The 20,717-nt window shown below is 39.2% G+C and overlaps 1 protein-coding gene and 1 long non-coding RNA gene across 2 annotated transcripts in view; one reads left to right on the top strand and one right to left on the bottom strand.

The window, feature by feature from the left end:
- Positions 1 to 20,717, bottom strand: part of LOC134679858 (zwei Ig domain protein zig-8-like) — a 645,620-nt gene that overhangs the window by 123,663 nt on the left and 501,240 nt on the right. The gene's annotated exons all lie outside the window — the stretch shown is intronic.
- The window catches only part of LOC134679872 (uncharacterized), a 156,461-nt gene continuing 148,352 nt past the window's right edge, over positions 12,609 to 20,717 (top strand). Inside the window, exon 1 of the long non-coding RNA XR_010100405.1 lies at positions 12,609 to 12,664. This is a non-coding gene — a long non-coding RNA (uncharacterized LOC134679872). The remainder of the gene's footprint in view (positions 12,665 to 20,717) is intronic.

Here is a 20,717-nt window from a genome sequence, read left to right as displayed (position 1 = left end):
ATCAGTTTTGAATAATATTACGCCTCTCATTGCGGCATAGTCAATGAGGCCATCTTGGCCACTTTTGAAGGGCTCTAGCACCTTGAAAAACAAAAATATCAAAAAAAGCAAAACGGTCCGACATAGATATTGACAATATTAATCTGTGTTGAAAAAAATCATTGATCTAGCATCAAAACCCACGGAGGAAACAGTCGAGTACGTTTGTATGGAAAAATTACCACTCCTGTTGGCTCTTAATGTGTAAATTGCATGGCCCGAATAAAGGCCAATTACATTTACCTCGCAGCCACACCTACCCACATTTTTAGGGTTCCGTACCCAAAAGGTAAAACGGGACCCTATTACTAAGACTTCGCTGTCCGTCCGTACGTCCGTCCGTCCGTCCGTCCGTCTGTCTGTCACCAGGCTGTATCTCACGAACCGTGATAGCTAGACACTTCAAATTTTCACAGATGATGTATTTCTGTTGCCGCTATAACAACAAATACTAAAAACAGAATAAAATAAAGATTTAAATGGGGCTCCCATACAACAAACGTGATTTTTGACCAAAGTTAAGCAACGTCGGGCGTGGTCAGTACTTGGACGGGTGACCGTTTCTTTTTTGCTTTTTTTTTCGGTTTTTTTTTATTATGGTACGGAACCCTTCGTGCGCGAGTCCGACTTGCACTTGTTAACAAAACTATTATGATACTTAGCATACATATTTTGATGACCCCTGCACGTCAATAGATCTAGACGTAGATAGAGACGCAGATATCTCATAAAATTCGCGACCCGCAACATTTCGAGCACAATACAAATCTCTTTCATCCGAAAAAAATTGTAATAAATCCGATTAAGTTATAAATATGACCATTGAACTGTCAACTCCGCTACAAAGAAACTTATCCAACATACATTTTCCAGTGAATACACTCGGCCGGTAACCCTTCTTCACATCAGCGGAGCGAAAGTGTTCGCGAATATCGAACGGGTAATCTTCTCCTTTATAATCTGTTGTATCTCCTAGAGAGCACTAAGCGAAAACGACCGTGTTTCAATAAGTATAAAGTTGATATTTGAATGAGAGTGGGTGTTAGATAAGTGGTAGTTTTCTAGTTACGGTCGAGTAGTGGATGGTCCGGAAAGCTTTTTTGTTGACGTCACAGAACGGAGGAGAATGTTAGAGAACAATGCTTGAGGTGAGATCTTATCGAGCTTTTGTAAAAAAACGCTTGAAATTTAGTGGCGCTGCTGCAAGCGATGGCGATAAGCGAGAGAACGTGGGATTTTATTCAAGTCTTATTCTTTAAAATTTGGGACTTAGTGAAGCTTAGAGCATTTAGAAAGGAGATGTCATCGTTGTCATTTTTTTTACGAAACAGTCTGCCGATTTCTGCGGTGGAGGGGACGTCAAATGTATTGCTATTTCTACATGGTTACGTAACGTACAAATAGGCATGTCAGTTCATACAAAAGTTTACACAATTGTGCAAGTTTTTCGGCAGAGGGGTAAGCTCTTAATGGCCTCTCCAGTTATTAAATGCTCTGTAAGTCTGCTAAGTAGTGAAGAGAATTTTACCCGTGCCACAGACATAGAATTAAATTGCAGACAGAAGAATCAGTACACATTATAATCTATTACTGCTTGCTAAAAGACGGGTGATTTTATTTACATACAGGAAAATGCCTAATATAATCATTGCAAAGCCGTACGGTTTCCAAAACGGAGCGCGGAGTTCGTCAACAATGAGTTTGGCCAATACAAACTTACCTACATTTCGACATCAAAAAGATGTAATAATGTATCATTTACCCGTACGTCTCGTTAACGATAATACATCATCATCATCATTGGCCTTTACGTCTATTGCAGACGATTTATGGTGTAACATACATTACACCGCCTGAGACGGAATTAAGGAAACGCAGGGATGCCCAGCACCTGCATTTCCCTCTCGGCTTCACTGTCTTATGCCACAGGAAAGGCGAGCCAATACGTGTGGAGACAGGTCAGCTGCAGGAATCTGCCGCATATTTCAGGTTGGACCCTACTCGCGCCTTACGGAAACTCCATTCCGGGTTTTATTTTGGAGTATCCTTCTCCTAGATGGATTGCAAAACAATGCTAAGAGGACCATCTCCCCTGTGACGAAATAGCTTCTTACTTCGTTTGTGGACTTAGTCGCCTCGTACGACACCCTATCCTATGTGAAGGTTGCCGTGTGGTGGCCGGCTTTAGAATAGCGCCAACCAACGATAATACATATACGGACAAGTACGATCAAACAACACACGCTATTTGGTGTAGAAAAACATCGGGAGGCGCCTTACAAGTACGCCCGATATTCAAAGATGTACAAAGAAATTCAAAGGTGTTTGTTAACCTTGCGTTGGGCTTGCTGTGGCTTGTGGAAAAGCAGCCTGTCTTGATAGTTCAGGTCACTAGTAGTATTCATACAGTCGCGAACAAAACGAATTAGCAGAGCTGCTGGACCACCCCAGGAGTCGAGACACATCTGTGATCGATGCGGCAAGAAAATAATGCCGATCGGCCAATGGTTTGTACAGTCATCGCAGTCGATGTAAGCGACTTCCTCAAAATACCTCTTTAGTCGCTGCAACTATCATCTGCAAAGATGCTGTGGCCAATGATGATACATACAGTTGCGACTGTATCGCGACCTTTTTGCGACTGAATTGTTACAAAGTCACGTCACTAAATGGGCCAAGAATTAAAACCCGTAACCGTATTCACGAGAAATCAACTCACCTATTCTCTCGCATAAATGGGAATGTCCGTCGTTTTTGCGACAACGAGATTAATTCCCTGGCGCGTCGCGACCGAGCGTCGGCGCAAAAAAGGGATTTTGCTGATTTATATACAACATATCCTGGACAACATGTTGACCGCTATACAGGCGGGTCTTATAGCGTCATCATGAGCCTGCTGTCTCTGGGATTTTCAGTTGATTATATACGTACTGAACAAGTCAAATTAAAGACCCCTTTGCAGTCAGGCTTTGCAAACAGTTTTGATGTCCATCTTATCAATAAAACTTTCACAAATGAGGCAAATCTAATGACGTCTAAATTGTTATCCGTCAAATGTATTGATGACGTGGATATATGAGTGCCTACATAAGTTCAATAATCATAAGCTTACTTCGGAAATTGGCTAAAACAGCGTGGTTATGCGTTGTCAATGAAAATAATCACCACATTTTGCGAGACTGAAATATGTAGGTAAATAGGTAGGTAGGTGGCTTCTGAAACATTGAGTCAGCACATCACCAATTGATCTAACGAAATTTACTCTATTATGGTGTTACAACTATAAAGTTATTGAACATCGTGTGACAGGAACAACGTGATATTGATGATGAGTATTGACAGTGTTTTATTATGTTGTCCCAGTCATACAATGTTATATAACATTTTATAACAGCCAATGTGGGACCACTATTAAAGAAGATGTCACTAGGAGACTGCCTAAGACGTGTAAAACAAGAAAGTACAATACAACACAAATATTCTGTATTGCTCACTAATATGAAAAAGAACATGACATACAAATTAAGCACATAACTCAAAGTATAACAGAAAATAACAAAACCCACAAGGCATTCTTTGCCTAAATAAGGTTAGCTACCTAAATTGATGTTCATTCTCCAGTTGAAATAAATCTAAATTCCCAAGTAAGTTTCGAAATGAACTTTCATTAAATTATCCAGTAAAATGACAGCCAGCACCCAACTTTCCATTCTAATTTATTTAGACTCCAAAGGATACAACTTTAATCACAACATCTTGACACAGCCAGGGTTGTCAGCGTCTTATCGATCGACGAACAGCGCGCAGCGGTTGCGACCCGATTTTTATCAGCCCTACGTCTCAGGCTTCTGAATCCCTACAGATATTTACAAAACCACCTATCTCAATAAACATCTCCTTCGAGAAGCAACTCTGTAGGTTTAAGTATAAGGTTGATATTTGGAAGTGAAGTGGTGTAGTATATGAGGTTCTGTTAGAGGTTGGTGTTATCTCCCAGTCCGCAAGGGATGGAATATAAATTAATTACTTAACACTGCTTCGGGATTCAGTTTTAATACTTCCTGGTTCTGTTACAAAATAAATACAGAATTTCTATCTTTGGTGCGGAGTTCTCATTTTATTACTTGGCCTATACATATGTAGTATTTAGGCTAGGAATCGATATTGAAACACGGAGCTCACGTTAACAGTTTAATCTATAATTACAGACTGCCTGAGGGTAGGTGGTACAAATCCCAACTACCGACAACATATACCATAATCCCTCCACCAATAGTTACAAAAATAACAAGTTACAGAAAAACAAAATAACTAAGTCTTATAAATAGCGTTCCTATTTCTAGTGGATCGCACACTTCGTCCACCAGCCGGCTCGGGTGGAACGGGTACCGGTCCGCTCGTGGCGCTTCCCGCGGGCAAGGCGCCGGGCTCCTCGCCCCCTTCTGCCCGGGACAACTGGCCCTCAGGGCGGCCATCCATGACCTCATTGTCAAACTGAGCACTTCCTTCCATTACTGCAGGGGTCTGTGGTGATGCAGGTTGGCCATCATCTGGGAGTGAACAGAATGAATCGTTTTCATTGAGTCCTTCGAGCTCGGAGTCACCGTCACCTTCGTCTCCGTATAGGCTCAAGTCGTCCACGTCAATTGCAAGCGGAGCCCCTTTGTATGTCAACAGCTGATCGATGTGTTTTTTTATTGTTATGTTTAAGTCCGGCACAAATACCTCATATATTCTTGACCCCAGTTCCTTAATAATAATCCCTTTTCTCCACTCATGTTTATTTCCGTTTGAAAATATGTGTTTCACTAATACGGTATCATTTATATTAAAATTACATTTACGTATTCCACCATAATGTTTACTGTGTAAGATCTGTTTCGCGCACACATTAGTCAGCGGATTAGGCGCAGCGGATGAGGACGACACCGCGGTGTCGGCGGCGGCGCCGGCGCTGGCTGCGGGCGGCGGCTTGCGCAGCAGGTCGAGCCGGCAGCGCAGCATACGACCCAGCATCAGTTGGGCGGGCGCGTAACCGGTCGTGCAATGCACCGAGTTTCTGTAGTCGAATAAAAATTTGTTAAGTTTCCGCGTTATTTCTTGCTGGTTATTATTTTGCTGCATTATTATTTTAACGGCCCGTTTTACAGTTTTTACTGTATTTTCTGCCTGACCATTTGATGCTGGGTGGTAAGGCGCGATAGTAACATGTTGCATGCCGTTTATGTTGCAATATTCTTCAAATTGACTCGAACAAAAATTACTCGCGTTGTCGGTAACTATGGTTCGCACTAAACCGTACCTACTAAAAATTTCGCATAATTTATCTATAATGGCGCTAGTATTTGTAACCGTTAACAAAAAACATTCCACCCATTTTGAGTGAGCGTCAACTGCAACTAAAAACTGTTTCGCTTGCCACGAAAACAAATCCAAATGCACGCGCTCCCAAGGACGGGCCGGGTAGGGCCACGGTGCTAGCGGCGCGCGGGGAGGATCACTGCGTAATGCTAAACAAATACTACATGTACCTATTTTGTCCTCAATATCCCTATCTATATGTGGCCACCACATTCGCGCTCGGGCTTCCGCTTTAGTTTTTAAGATTCCGAAATGGGAGCTATGCAATTCTGACAGTAATTGCTCTCTGTATACCGAGGGAATTACGACCTTATGGCCTCTTAAAATACAACCATTTTCCAATGACAGCTCTAAACGACAAGCGAAATATGGTTTTAAATCAACATAAGGCATCTTAGCCGGCCAACCGTTAATTACGTAATATTTTACCTTATTCAGAACGGCATCGTTCGCGGTTTCTTTTTGAATGTCAACAACACTAAGCGGCATTAAAATCGAGTCCGATATAAAATTGATGTACATTGCTTTATCATGTTCGTTTTGGGGTTCTAGGTTATCCTGGGCACAACTGACTGAACGGGACAAAAAATCGGCTACATTTTGTTCTCCTTTAACATATTCTATATTAAAGTTATAGGCAGATAAGAACAACGCATACCGCTGCAAACGGTTTGCCGCTAGTTCCGGTACGCCCTTTTTGCTTCCAAAAATTGACAAAAGCGGTTTATGATCCGTGCGCAAGGTAAATGGAACCGATCGACCATATAAATAATGGTGAAATTTCTTGATTGAAAAAACGAGAGCTGCGGCCTCTTTCTGAACCTGAGCATAATTACGTTCTGCTTTAGAAAGCGAACGCGAAGCGTACGCCACTACACGCTCGGTGCCGTCGCGCTGACGCTGCGCTAGCACGCCGGCCAGGCCGCGCGGGCCCGCGTCTGCGGTCACCACGGTAGGCAGGTCGGGGTCGTAGTGCGCCAGCACACGATCTGACGCTAATTCGCACTTGATTTTGTTAAAAGCGTCCTGTTGCTCTTGGCCCCAATTCCACTTTTCGCCTTTTTTTAGTAATAAGTGTAAGGGGTCAAGTATACTGGACGTGTTTGGAACAAAACATCTATAAAATCCAATCATGCCCAAAAAAGACTTGAGTTCGCTTACGTTCTTAGGACACTCACAGTTAAGAATGGCTTCCACTTTTTTCTCCGATTTATGCAAACCATTTTTATCGATACGGAACCCTAAATATTCCACGGAATCTTTAAATAGTTCGCACTTGTCCTGTTTTAGGCGCAACCCTGCTTCCTGTAATCTACTCAGAACTTGTTCTAAACGTTGTAAATGCGTTTCTCGGTCAGGGCCAGTGATTAAAATATCGTCAAGAAAAATACACGTTCCCTCTATTCCCGATAATAATTGTTCCATCGTGCGTTGAAATATAAACGGAGCATTTGACAAACCAAAAACTAACCTATTGTAACAAAATAATCCTTTATGTGTGTTTATACACGTTAAACGTTTCGACTCGTCCAGAACCAATTGAGAGTATGCGCGCGATAAGTCCAGTTTAGAGAACTCCACTCCCCCGTGTAACCGCGCAAACAAATCCTCTATTCTCGGCAATGGATAATTATCTAAGTACAAAACTTTATTAAGTGTGACCGAAAAATCACCACAAATGCGTATGTTGCCATCAGGTCGCAACACGGGAACGATAGGAGTGGCTATGTCGGAATGATCAATTTTTTCCAGTATACCTAACTCGACTTGTCGCTGTAACTCTGCCTCCACCTTTGGTTTTAGAGCTAACGGTACCGGACGCGGTTTAAAAAATTTCAATGTACTGTCCGGCTTAATTTTTAAGGTTATTTTATATTTGTTAAATTCTCCTAATTCATCTGTAAATAATTTGGCATATTTGTTTTTAAATTGATCTCCCAAATCTATATTTTGTACATTATTACAGTAAGCACTACTTAGTTGCAAGTCAAACGCACATATGAAATTTCGCCCTAACAACACGGGTTTCTTGGATTTGTTTACCGTGACAAACATTTTAATCTGTTTAGTGCGACCTTCGTAAGTCACCGGCAGTGTAACGCAACCTTTTGGAATAAGCTTACTTTCATTATAGCAATTAAAAACCTCTATGGACGGCTGTAACTCGTACTTAGCGAAAACATTCATGTACAATGAGTACGGAAGAATTGAAATGGCACTACCGGTATCTATCTCACATAAAATGTTTTCACCCGCTAAAGACACCGTTTCGAGCATAGGTTTCTCATTAGTGCATTTTATATTAAAAAGATCGAAACTACCTGTGATGGTGTCGTCGTCATCCGCAGTCAGGAAATGGTTGCTCCTGTATTTCGCCTTACCCGTCGTACACATACGCTTCAAATGACCTTTGACCTTACATTTAGTGCACGTGAAATTTATAAAACGACACTGATCTTTCGAATGACTTTTATAACCACACACTTCACAACGAGAGTCCACCATCCCCGCAGGTCGCGTCGCTCCGCTGCCGGTCCCGCCGGTCCGCACGGCGTACACGGGCGCCGGCGCCGGCGCGGCGGGCGCGGGCGCGGGCCCGGCGGCGCGCAGCGCCTGGCGCGCACAGCGGACGCTTTGCGCCAGTTCCAGCGCCTTGTTGAACGTCAAGGTCTCCAAGTTCTGAGCGAATAACTTCTCCTTCTCCTTAACATCCTCCAATCCGAGGACGAACCGATCCCGAAGCATCGTATCGAGTTCCGTTTTAAACCCACAATGCTCTGCTAAATTACGCACTCGTGTTGCCCATTCGGCTAAATCTTCCCCGGTGCGCTGTTCCGCCTTATAAAACTTATAACGCTCTGCAAAAGAACTTTTCTTTGATTCGAAATGAGTGTCAAAATGCTTTATAAGCGTCTTATACTCGACACTATCAAGCTCCGTCGGGAACAACAAACTCCTTGCAACACGGTATGTGTCTTCCGCCAACGCTGTCAACAGGATTGCCTTTCGTTTGGTTCCAGCTTTATCCGAATCCTCGGTTATATCGTTAGCCGTGCAAAACTGGCCCAAACGACTTTTAAATATCGTCCATTCCTGCGTTCGATGGTCGAAAGTGAGACTGCCACCAAACATGTTTCCGTGACTCGCCATATTTGCTTCTTATCGCTAGATTTCTTTTACCTATGTCCACTAAACACTAAACACACGCGTGAATTACTAAATCGTCGCCAAATTGTAGTATTTAGGCTAGGAATCGATATTGAAACACGGAACTCACGTTAACAGTTTAATCTATAATTACAGACTGCCTGAGGGTAGGTGGTACAAATCCCAACTACCGACAACATATACCATAACATAGTATGTACATGTAGGTACATAAGTAATATTAATATTATAGGGATGTATGGCCACACGTTGGGCGCACAGAATAGCGTCAGAGACAAAGGTCACATTAAAACCAAAAATAGGTATTACTTTGCTAATCCGCTAAAAGATAACGTGCTAGTCATTCAGTGCTTGATTCCTTTGCCGGGCGTCAGACCGTCAACATCTCCTGAGGATGCCTCGTAACTAGAGAGGCGAAACACGTGTCGAGTATTGTTCTTTTGGTGGTGGTTTGTTATATTTATTTGTGTATTTATTTTTGCGGTGGGAGGGTGGGAACAATAATTGCATGTAAAAAATAAACGAGTAAGTATAACGGGTTAGCACTGATTGACTAGCACATTATCTTTTCGCGGATTAGCAAAGTAATATTTTTGGTTTTAATTAATATGGCTTTCCGCAAAGTAACGCCTGATTCTATTCACAAAGGTCACATTGCAGGCTAGCATGCACTGGGCCCGGGACAGAGCGGCTTGGAGATCACTGGTGAAGAATGTCCACAATCGTCACGTCCCTCAGCCATGAGGTTGCGACAAGGAATAAGGACCCCTATTCGACAAGCGACGTTTGACGTATCGTGTTGATCTCCCGTTGACTTCGAGCAACACCGGCTTCCGACACGTCGGAAGGGAGGGGCCCAAGCGATATCTCACCGTACAAATCTTTCTGCCATTTTTCGCGGGGGGAAGGTGCACACAGTCGCACTTCTCACACACTTACATACAAAATCCAATCAGAGGCCCTACCGCGAACCACTTTCGAAGTGTTGCCTCTCTATGGCACTTGTAAATTCATACGTAAGTGTGACAGGGAGGCAACACGTCAAACGTGGTTCGCGGTAGGCTCTCTGTAATGACAACACAAATACACAGAAAATGACACACGTCAAAGACAAATCTTGCAAACCTCGTTCTCTTTTTGTGTACGAACGAGTGACTAGTGTCACAACACGCACACTAACACATTTTCGTTGAAGTATGTCATTGTATTCTGAGAGATGAGAAGTCGGATTTGTCGCTCGACCGATCCGCAATTTGTACTGAGCGAGCAAAATCGATAAATCCAACAATTACTTGAGACTAAAATATAATAATTGTATTTAAATGTAATTAAACGTATGATATGTAAAAAAAAATATTACATGTGAAATGTAACACTTTCTTTTTGTAAATTTGATGTCCCCGACCTCTTTTTATAGCAAAAAACCGAGCAAACAGGCATTTTTGTGCAGCAGTGTTCACGCGCGTGTCTGGACTCGATCTAGTGAAAAATCCAAGTGCAACTAGTTTTATTACCCGCGCTAGATTAGATTGACGCGCTAATCTTGTACCTCGGCAGAGGGGAAATAGTGCGAATGCCGCCTCCCTTCCGTGTTGCTCGAAGCCCGTTGATGAGGAAAAAATCATAAGTTCTCGAATACGTACAATGTCAAAATTTGACATTAACAATCCACAGTCAGTGTGACAAGCAAACCAAACCGAACCACCCTTAGTTTAGAGTTTGATTTTTGGCTCTACCAAATGATATTATCCACCGTTGATGGCATGGAATAAAATCATCTGTTGATTTGACGTGGATGCGAAATCTGACAGTTGCACATGTCGAATTTGGCCCAAGGAATAATATTTGTTAGTGTCATTCAGTCAAATCTTTGAAGCTAAATTTGACCCACTTCCCGATTTTCAACTGAGCTGAAATTTTGCATTCCGATAACAATGCAATATTATGATCACATGCAGCTGGTCTGATGATGGAGACAGGAGGTAGCCATGGTAACTCTGCGATAAAACAACGCAAAGTACCTAATTGTGTTTCGGGTTGTTAGAATTATCTCGATGAGTATTAGTTGCCCGTGGAAAGAAAAGTACAGTCAGCGATAAAAGCTTGCACCGAAAATATAATGCGAAAAACTTATTACCCATTACATTCATATGATACTTGCTTTCAGCTTATTTTATACTCGTTTCGTCTCGTATTTTAATGCCTTTCATAATGCAGCCGTCACATAAACTACTATTTTGTACGCCCGATGGTATTATCAGTCTCTGTCGGCTTTATCCAAAAGGCCTTTGCCGCATTTTTCATTACCGTCGCGTCGTCGGGATTAACGGAGCGTATGTATGTGTTAAATATATTCGCTTATAACGCTTTTGTCCCTGATGTATACCGATACACTAGACACAAGAGCGTTATAAGCGCATATATATATAGTCTGTATCTTTAGGTATTTAAATAAAAGTAAGCAAAAGCAACCCTCAAATGGCACCTTAAGCCAGTTGAGGGTATAGATGAAAACATTACATGATCAAATAATGTAGGTTAAAGTCAGGTCATGCAGTGACTGATCCAGCCGGTTTTGTATTTGGTCGGTTAACCAATGAATATTATAACTACCCGAAAATGTATAAATTGTTTGTTTACATTTATTTAAATACCTAAAGATACAGAGTATAGTAGAAAATGGAACTAAAAAAATAGGGCATTTGACTACTAGTCAAATCAGTTTCTTTTTTCGAACTGTCAAAACGATTTTGCTAATATGGAATTTATATGAAGCACTAGCATGTGACGTCACAATCAAATTACCAACTCTTTATAGTTAAAAAAAAATGGTGCCTAAAAATAACTGCTGTCTACGTTTCTCTATTAATCTTCTGGTGCTCTATTTCATGCATGTAGTGTAAAATAATTTATTTTAGATACAGTCAAACACCATATTCCATACTAAGTAAATTGTTGCCATGTTTAAGCACTTTACGTCAAAAATGTGACAGTTACGTAGGAAGTGGCGCCCTCAATAATTTTCTACAATTTATTTTCGGACTGTACAGTCAACGTTAAAAATATGTTTACACTTTTCGCCTTAGGGGTTGTGCACAAATCACGCGAGGTGTTTTCGGCTACTTTTTGACCCCCCCCCCCCCCCCGCCCCTTGATGATATTTGGTGAGGTTTTTGGCCATCCCCTCGCCCCACACAACTTCACGTGTATTTTTTTTTTTTCTTTCGACCTAATTTTAAGATAAATAGTATAGTATATAGAAAAACTTGTTTATTTTTGTATTTTCGTTGAATAGACCCGCTATTTTGAAGTGCAAAGTGAAGATTTATGTTTAATGAAACCGAAAAAAAGTATCTTCTCATGTGGTAGGTTTTTTTTTCTTAGTTTCGTTCACTGTAGAAAAATACACGCCCAACGTGATCTATTTTTTCGTGACGGCCCTATCGAACCTCGCGTGATTTGTGCACAAGCCCTTATTATAAAGGAGTAATGTAAACATATCTTTGACGTCGACCGTACTAGTTAATTTCTTCCATTTAAATTAAAGAATAATAATAATAATATATTATTATTATCCTCACTCTGCGGCCCTGACCGCCGGCAGCTTGGGCCCTGCCCCGCTGCCGGCGGAACCCTAGGTTAGGTTTTTTATAATGTGTTTATATGTATTTTTCATTGTTTTGTAAGTGTTTTTATATTTTACTTTTATATACATATTATAAAAACCTAGCCTAAGAAAAATGATGAATAAAGGAATATACAAAAGATTTAGCCAATACATATGCGTCCCACTGCTGGGCACAGGCCCAAATAAATTAAAGTATCGCATTAATATCCTTTTCAAAGTCGGCTCTGAATAAATTGGCGAGCTGTCCCAACAAATGCCGACATTAACATACAGAGCGACTGTTGTCCCTGTCGCAATCAGCATAAACCCCATAATGCTGTCCTGCTCTTGGGCTTATGTCGTGGAAAAAAAGCGATTGTGAATAAATTATGAAGTAGGAAGTCGGGGAACATGAATGACATACTCTGAGAAATAAAAAACCGGACAAGTGCGAGTCGGACTCGCCCACCGAGAGTTCTGTACTTTTTAGTATTTGTTGATAAAGTGGCAACAGAAATATGTCATCTGTGAACATTTTAGCTAGCTATCACGGTTCATGAGATACAGCGTGGTGACAGACAGACAGACAGTCTCAGGAGTCTTATAATAGGGTACCGTTTTTACCCTTTGGGTGCGAAATCATAAAAATTAAATACTAAAATCGTATCAAACTTTGCGTGGCGTTTGCAAAGACAAAGTGTGGCAATGTCATCATTATGCCAATTTTTTTGAAAACATAACGCTTATAATGACATTCTCCCTCACTTTCTTCAGTGCAGAGTTAGCTTGGTCCGACTCTAGCGCCGCGATTCGGGAAATGAATTAGACATTCACTAGATATGAAATAGTAACGATATGTGACGTTCCGCGGAATAAGGTACCTTATGGCCGCAATAATATTGGAGCGGCTTTAATAATAGCGTTTAAGCACGTAAGTCCCGTCACGACAGTCATAGGGTACCTTTTTTCTTGGAACGTCACATATCGTTACTATTTAATATCTAGTGAATGTCTAATCCATTTCCCGAATCGCGCCGTAGGTCCTTTCCGTAAGTCAAGTAAAGTTTTTGAATGAATTGAAAAAAAAAATGCAGCCTGGCAACGCTCAAGTGACCTCTATATTAATTATTATGAATTCGAACCTAGGGACTCATATTATTTCAGCCAGGCGTGTCTCACTCCGCGATTTCATTGCTTTGCTACAGGTACCTAAAAGTACATCCATTCGACCCCAATTTTGGGGTTTGCCATAAGCCGCGCGTGGCGCTGTCGCCACCTAGCGGCCTTATCTGTCCTGATCGTAACAGATGCGTTTTGTTAGAGAGTGAGTCTTCTGTACCTAGTACTATTAAATATTTATTCTGTCTGTATTGAGGGCCAATATCGGATTTCAAAACCTGATTAATCATCCGATATTGGAAGTCTGTATTCTGTTAGCTCTACTAACAGGACACAGGAAAGAATTTTCACATGTCATGACGTAATTTTTAGGCTTCCGTACACAAAGGGTAAAAATGGAACCCTATTACTAAGACTCCGCTGTCTGTCCATCTGTCTGTCCGACCGTCTGTCTGTCTGTCTGTCTGTATATCTGTAACGGGTCCGTCTGCCTGTCTGTCTGTCCGTCCGTCTGTCTGTCTGTCACCAGGCTATACGAGTATCTCATGAACCGTGATAGCTAGACAAATGATGTACCTATTTCTGTTGCCGCTATAGCAACAAATACTAAAAGAGGCTAAGTCGAGTCGGACTCGCCCATGAAGGGTTCCGTAGCAGCAAGTAACATAATAAAATTCCGGTTTGCGATTTATGACGTATTAAAAAAAACTACTTACTAGATCTCGTTCAAACCAATTTTCGGTGGAAGTTTGCATGGTAATGTACATCATATATTTTTTTAGTTTTATCATTGTCTTATTTTAGAAGTTATAGGGGGGGAGGGGGGAGACGCCGGCAAGGAATGGAATTCCTTGCCGGCGTCTATATTTCCGTGCTCTTATAACCCGGCAACCTTCAAATCAAGAGTGAACAGGCACCTTCTGGGCGAGCTCGCTCCATCGTAGGCCACGTCTACGCCTCGGCTAGTCTGTGGCCATGAGTAAACCCATGCATAATAAAAAAAAAAAAAAAAAAGAAGTGGCTGTGACATACGGATCGACAGACAGACAGACATGACGAATCTATAAGGGTTCCGTTTTTTGCCATTTGGCTACGGAACCCTAAAAAAGCACGGAACGAGTGGGCGAGTCCGACTCGCACTTGTCCGTTTTTTACTTACATATTATAAAATACCACTTTCTCCAATCTCATCTAAATAATAGTCTTGAAGACCGAACGCGGCGATGCGCGACAGGCCCCCGACGACACCATTTATCTTTGCCTTATCCAAAGGGTAAAAACAAGGGCTACGTATCTGCCATATAAGTGACCGATTTGTCCCACACTCCAGGCCTATCCATCTTTCACACGATACAATTAATGAGTCTGTAGAATTGTATGCGTTTGACAGTTTTCTTGACAACTGCACGTCTTCATTATATACTCCACAGATCTAATCACACATAATTAATTCTTAAACCTAATTGAAGTTTTAAGTTTTTGAAAAAAAAAACATTTTTGGTACAATCTTTTATCGCTGACTGTACTTTTCTTACGACAAATAACTAATACTCATCGAAGTCATCGAGACAATTCTAAAAACCCCTAACACAATTAGGTTGCGTTGTTTCATCACAGAGTTCCTATGGCCACCTCCTGTCTCCATCATCAGACCAGCTCGATGGTACCAAAATATTGCATTGTCATCTGATTTTATATATGCATGCAAAATTTCAGCTCAATCGGAAACTGGGAAGTGGATCAAAAACTTGCAAGATTTGATTACAGACAACGGTCAAAGTGAAAGTAAATAAAAGCTTGTAAAAAGGAAGCCATCCCGAATTTTATGAGTGTGAAAGAGGAAGACTAGAGATGAAAAAAAAAAGATCACTTTTTAGCTTCATAGCGGCCGGTAGCGGCTGTTTGGATACACCAAATTTCCCTAAATCGAAATTCGAAAGATACCTTTTGAAATAATACTTATAGAAATAATAATAATTTGGTTCAGAAAGACTTATTTTTTTCATCTATTGGTAACTTATTGGTAATGACTAAATTGGATGTTCAAGTAAAGAGAGACTATAGAAAACATTAAGTATTGTTTTAAGTGAGTTTGAGCGCAAATCTAATTGACTGATTTGAATACCTTTTATTCTTTGGTTAACAATCTACTATAATCATGTTTTAAAATTTAATCATGCAGAACCCTTCACCTAAACTGTGAATATCAGCATTCAATTAACAGGGTTGCCAACAAAAGTAGGCCGAGCGACGCATAATAACAGAGGCAACCCTAGCGGACGAGATAACGTGAGGGAAGTGGGTCGAGTGTTGCACTATATCAATACAAACTAACCATAGAACGACGTATCTACATACTAGATGATTTGCCGCATACGACCTTTTTAAATTAATGAAGTCTTACAGTGGCAAAAGAATGTATAATACGTATCAGTTTCATTATGACTTACTTTTTGTTTATAGACGAGTAAATTTTTTTTGACGAACCACCTTTTGATACACTGAGAGAAAAATCATTAGTAAACTAAACCAGGAATTAAAAAACAGTTCTGTACTGGGGGAAAAAACGAAGTTTAGTAATAATTATAGACGTTTCACTATTTTTGTAAAGTTTATTTATTTCTACAAACAGTTCAGTAATCCTAAATCTAATTTCAACAAACAGATAATAGAAATTGCAAGAACTAATAGAAATTGCAAAAGTCAATTTGTTCCTATTAGTTGACTCTCCTTGTCCCCGGATTAAGTTTATTTTTGTAATTTTAAGTGTGTTTTTGTTATCCTTTTCTCTCAGTGTAGACCACGCAGTGCAAATGTTATTTATACGTCATAATTTCATAGAAGTTTGACGTTTAAAAACTTTAAACGTCACTTATTGCACTGTTACTCTGGTTTAATTTATTAACCGTATGGGATTTACAAACGTATTACAGGCCACACCCCGTATAATTTTTGACATCACAATAAATAACAAATCGGTATGTCAAATATAACCACTAGGTACTTTTATTTCAAAGAAACTATCTATGTGTAACTTATTGAATATAAAATAACTTAATGAAATTAAAATAAACTAGTTTCACTTATGAATTAAAATAAACTAAAACTACAAACAAATTAAAATTAATACTAAAATAAAAGAAACTTACTTATAAAATAAAATAAAACTCTTAATTGATCTAACTCTAAATATATTCGGGACATGGGCAATGGACATTAACATTACAGAATTTAATGAAAATGAAATAAGAGAACAAAGGATATGATTCTATTAAAAGGTTCGTATCATTCAAAGCCAAATATATGTATTTAGAACTGTGCACAATTTGTGAACAAAGCGATGTTGTTACATTCGTTATCAATATACCACGGTTCGTAGAAATAAAAAAAAATACATTGGACGGGGAACAGAAACTCATATTAACAAATATATGGTATACAGAATTCCGGGAAAGCTCTTCTATTATACACTAAGCAGCTTAGTGTAAAATTTTCTTTGTTAGTGTTATAGTTTTTTCTCTTGTGTTATGGTGTTTGTAAATTTATATTGTGTGTTTTTGCAGCTGTCAAATAAATGATTTATCTAAATATTTTTCTTGAACACATACATTTTTCTTTCATATTTTATTCTAACTCTCATTAACCAACTTGAAGGTGAAAAAAAGGATAACAGTTATTAGACACGCATGCAATAAAATTGACATTATGATTGACAGTATTTGAGAATATTTATCAGATCGTACGCAATCAGAATACCACATTCAATAATGCGAAATCTCTTCTAATAAAAGAATATTTCACATTCAACGGAATGGATAAATTTGGCAATAAAACGTAAATACAAATTGCGATCGAAATCGGTCGAGTAATAAACGGGGTCTTGAGGGAGCCGTACAGAGGGATTGAGGTTTTAATACGCGATGAGATTTTATTGAATTTCATATCATTGTGGGCCTGGTATTTTAGCTGTTTTTTTTATCACATATATATTTTAGAGGGTTATTCCACGCAGGCGTGTAGGAAGCTAGGAAGTAATTCTGTTGATTTGAAACATGATTGATTGAATAGTTATTAACTTTGACTAAAATATTCCATTTTACTTTTATTTTTATTTAATCGCATGACAACATACCTACAATACAAACATAAATAGTATAGGTACTGGTAAGTAAACTGTAGTATTTTTTAGTCTTCAATAATGTTGTGATCTTAAAAAGCTTTAGAAAGAGAATATGGAAAGTATTGAAATGTGAATATCGGTATATTTTGATATTGGCTGTGTATACGGTATTTGTGAAAGTATCTGAAATTGTGAATGTGTTAAAAATGTGATCTTCGTATTTTTACATTATCAGTACACAATTTTGTAATTTGGAGTGCCACAAGGCTCTATATTGGTTCTATAATATTTTTATCAAACAAAACAATAGTTTTCAGCTTTGCATCGTAATCTACATTTATTTGGCAATAATGTTCAAATACATGTAAAATAGTTCCCGTTCCGCATGTGACAGGCATGACAAATGCCTCCGTCTGTCACATCGGCTAAGCTCCCATTACGGACGTCAATATCAATTTATTGTACACCACGTCACGTACCGGCTAATGGTTGTACTATTTTATTTTACCCTGTGATGTTATTTTACCCGAATTTATGTGGGAATGTAACAAGATATATAAAAAAGATCTCGTTTTGCAAAAAATATGAATACAAAAGTAATGACAATGAGTCATGGAATGTACCTGGAACGTTAACATAAAGGCACTTTTTCATATCAAAATCACTTTAGCATTCATCAGGCCTAGTAGGATAATATACCATTATTTTTCTGTACTTGTCTGTAGTTGTTTATAATATTACTTATAGTTAAAAATAAAGTCGTAAAAATTTTGCTTATTTGAAGAGAAAAAAACACAATCCGACTTATCTTGATAGTCCATCTATACTTGTATTGAATCAGCCAAATAACAGTGCCGTGATAATACTTTTACACCTTCTTACAAATAAACACTGATGTCTTAATAAATACGTATTACCAAACTTCAATACAAGCAACAACCAAACTAAGTATTCACTAATCATCAAACACCCAACCTATGTCCCAACCCACGACAGTCAATATACTAGATACCAATCAATCTAATCTTGCAGCTTAAATGTCCAATCATCGCACAAAAGGATTCCCATTACTCAATATATTACGTTATATCTGCCATCAGATTTTAATCCTTATTCCTTACCCGTATGTCCTCGAAAAATCCAAAATACTGCTGACTCTCTTACCTGAAATGAAGAAAAAAGGATCTGTAGCGGCATTTCGATATTTTACATTTTATGGAATATAAGATTCATGGATTTGACTTAAGGTTTGTTTTTAATTGCTTAGCAAAAGTATTTAGCTGTCAACAGCTCCACAAAAAGATATAATGTGTCTGAAGGTAAAACATTTAGACTGTAAAATAATACTTCCGAACGCAGTTCGCGTTGATGTGATTTATCTCTAAAGTGTCATTATATGGAACTTGCTAACTAATCGAAACTAAACAAACCGCCATATTAAAATTGTGTCTGAATCAAGAATTTTCTAGTGACTTTTGTTTAGGTACATGGTTAGCAAGTTCATAAAATGACACGTTGGAAAAGTATTTCAGGGTAGCAGATACTTTTGGCGCGTCGTTTCATCCGCCACTATTGATGCTCATTGTATCTATGTGTGCATTGGCCATTTAAAAAAATGCATTCATAATATGTGCAATATGTCCATGCAATTTTACAGCTTGCTGTACATGTTTTATTTCAAAATTGGCATGTCCTCTACAAATGAAATTACCTACTCGTGAACTCTTAGAAAACAAAAGTTTAACAACCCCTGTGTTTGTCGGTTGGTTGTCTCACAAACAGAGATAACTCGATTTCCTGGAGCCAGCAAACAGCGCGCATTATGTCTTCTAAGATTTATTTTTCCAACAATATTAGAATTCTACGCTGGAAACTGTAGATGTATGACAATGTAAGGTAATGAGGTTGGTTAAAATTTGTATGTAAAATGCTACGTGGTTTCGTTTTACAGTGCTCATAGGTGTTGTGGTGGTGGTGTTGTTTAGGGTCCCCTTGACCCATAATTTGGTAGAAAGATTTGCTGGCTATGGATGCGGTCTGGGTGGATCAGATGGCAGAGTGCTGGAGTATCGATCCAGTGGCCGTGAATCTCACCCAAGACGGTAATTTTTTCACTTGAAATTTATTCTAAGCTCATAGGTGTTTATTATGATGATGATGATGATTGAATAGGTAAATTAGGGTGAATACCTCAACTTAGTTTTTACGACTTTGTCAACTAATAGAAAAATGTTATTGTTGATTTATGACATGGTTAACAGAGTGATCAAAATTTTTTGGACTGACCCTGAATAGCATGTATATAGTTACCTTCAACGAGCTTCAAAATTGCATGAACACATTATGAATAGAATTCATTTATAAAATGGCCATGCAATTTTTTTCATTCCAACTCAAGTTTTTTACCAACTTTGTGCCTTCCAATGACAAAAACCGAGAAAAGAACCTCCATAATGGGTAGCACTGCACCTGGCCACTGCATAAGTGATGGCTGATGGCGGTCGATGTCGGCCACTTATCTAATATTTACGGCCGCAAAACGGACCATGCTTTTATCTAGGTTATATTTAACGACCCGACACACTTACGGAAATAGGGAGTTTTCGGTTTGGGGGAGAATCTTGCAGGAACGTTGCGAAGAAAGAAAATTTCAAAACCCGATTATTTTTACATTTGAAAATCGGTTCAATCCGTAATGTGTTATCCTAATCTTTGTGTTGACTAAATTAAAGTCAGAGTAAGATTTTCTTTATGGGGGTAAACAGGTAGACGAATCGCCTGATGGTAAGCAATAATCGCCACCCATGGACACCTGCAACACCATAACATATGGATTGCAAGATCGTTGTTCGGCCTATAAGAGTATTAGGTGCACTCTTTACTTGAAATTTTGAAGTACCTACATACATTTTACTATTAGGTATACCCCACTTGTTTTCAAAGTACGAACCAGACTTTTTACAGGATTTATGTTTAGTATATTAAAATAATGCTTTTTTGCGTACATGGCTTTTTATAATAAATAGAAAGTCGTTATGAAAACGGTACCACTTGTGCAGATATTATGAACAATGTAGGCTATTTCGTTTCTCTTGAATGTAAACATTCTTTTGAGAAGATAAGGATACCATTTCATAAATTCTAGACCGCCAGAAACGTTACCTAGTGTCTCAACGTTAATATGTATCCGTCAAGTAACTTTCAGTTCAGTTCAGTTTCATAGCCCGGGGAACGGGCTGACAGTTGAAATAAATGCTTACATCACTCACGCGGCTCAAAGACCCAATTTGAGGCCAGTCAGTG

The sequence above is a fragment of the Cydia fagiglandana genome, chromosome 3, assembly GCF_963556715.1.
Source record: "Cydia fagiglandana chromosome 3, ilCydFagi1.1, whole genome shotgun sequence".
Classification (NCBI taxonomy): Eukaryota; Metazoa; Arthropoda; class Insecta; order Lepidoptera; family Tortricidae; genus Cydia; species Cydia fagiglandana.
Note: the sequence above shows the minus strand (reverse complement) of the source record. Positions and strands in the feature narration are given on the sequence as shown.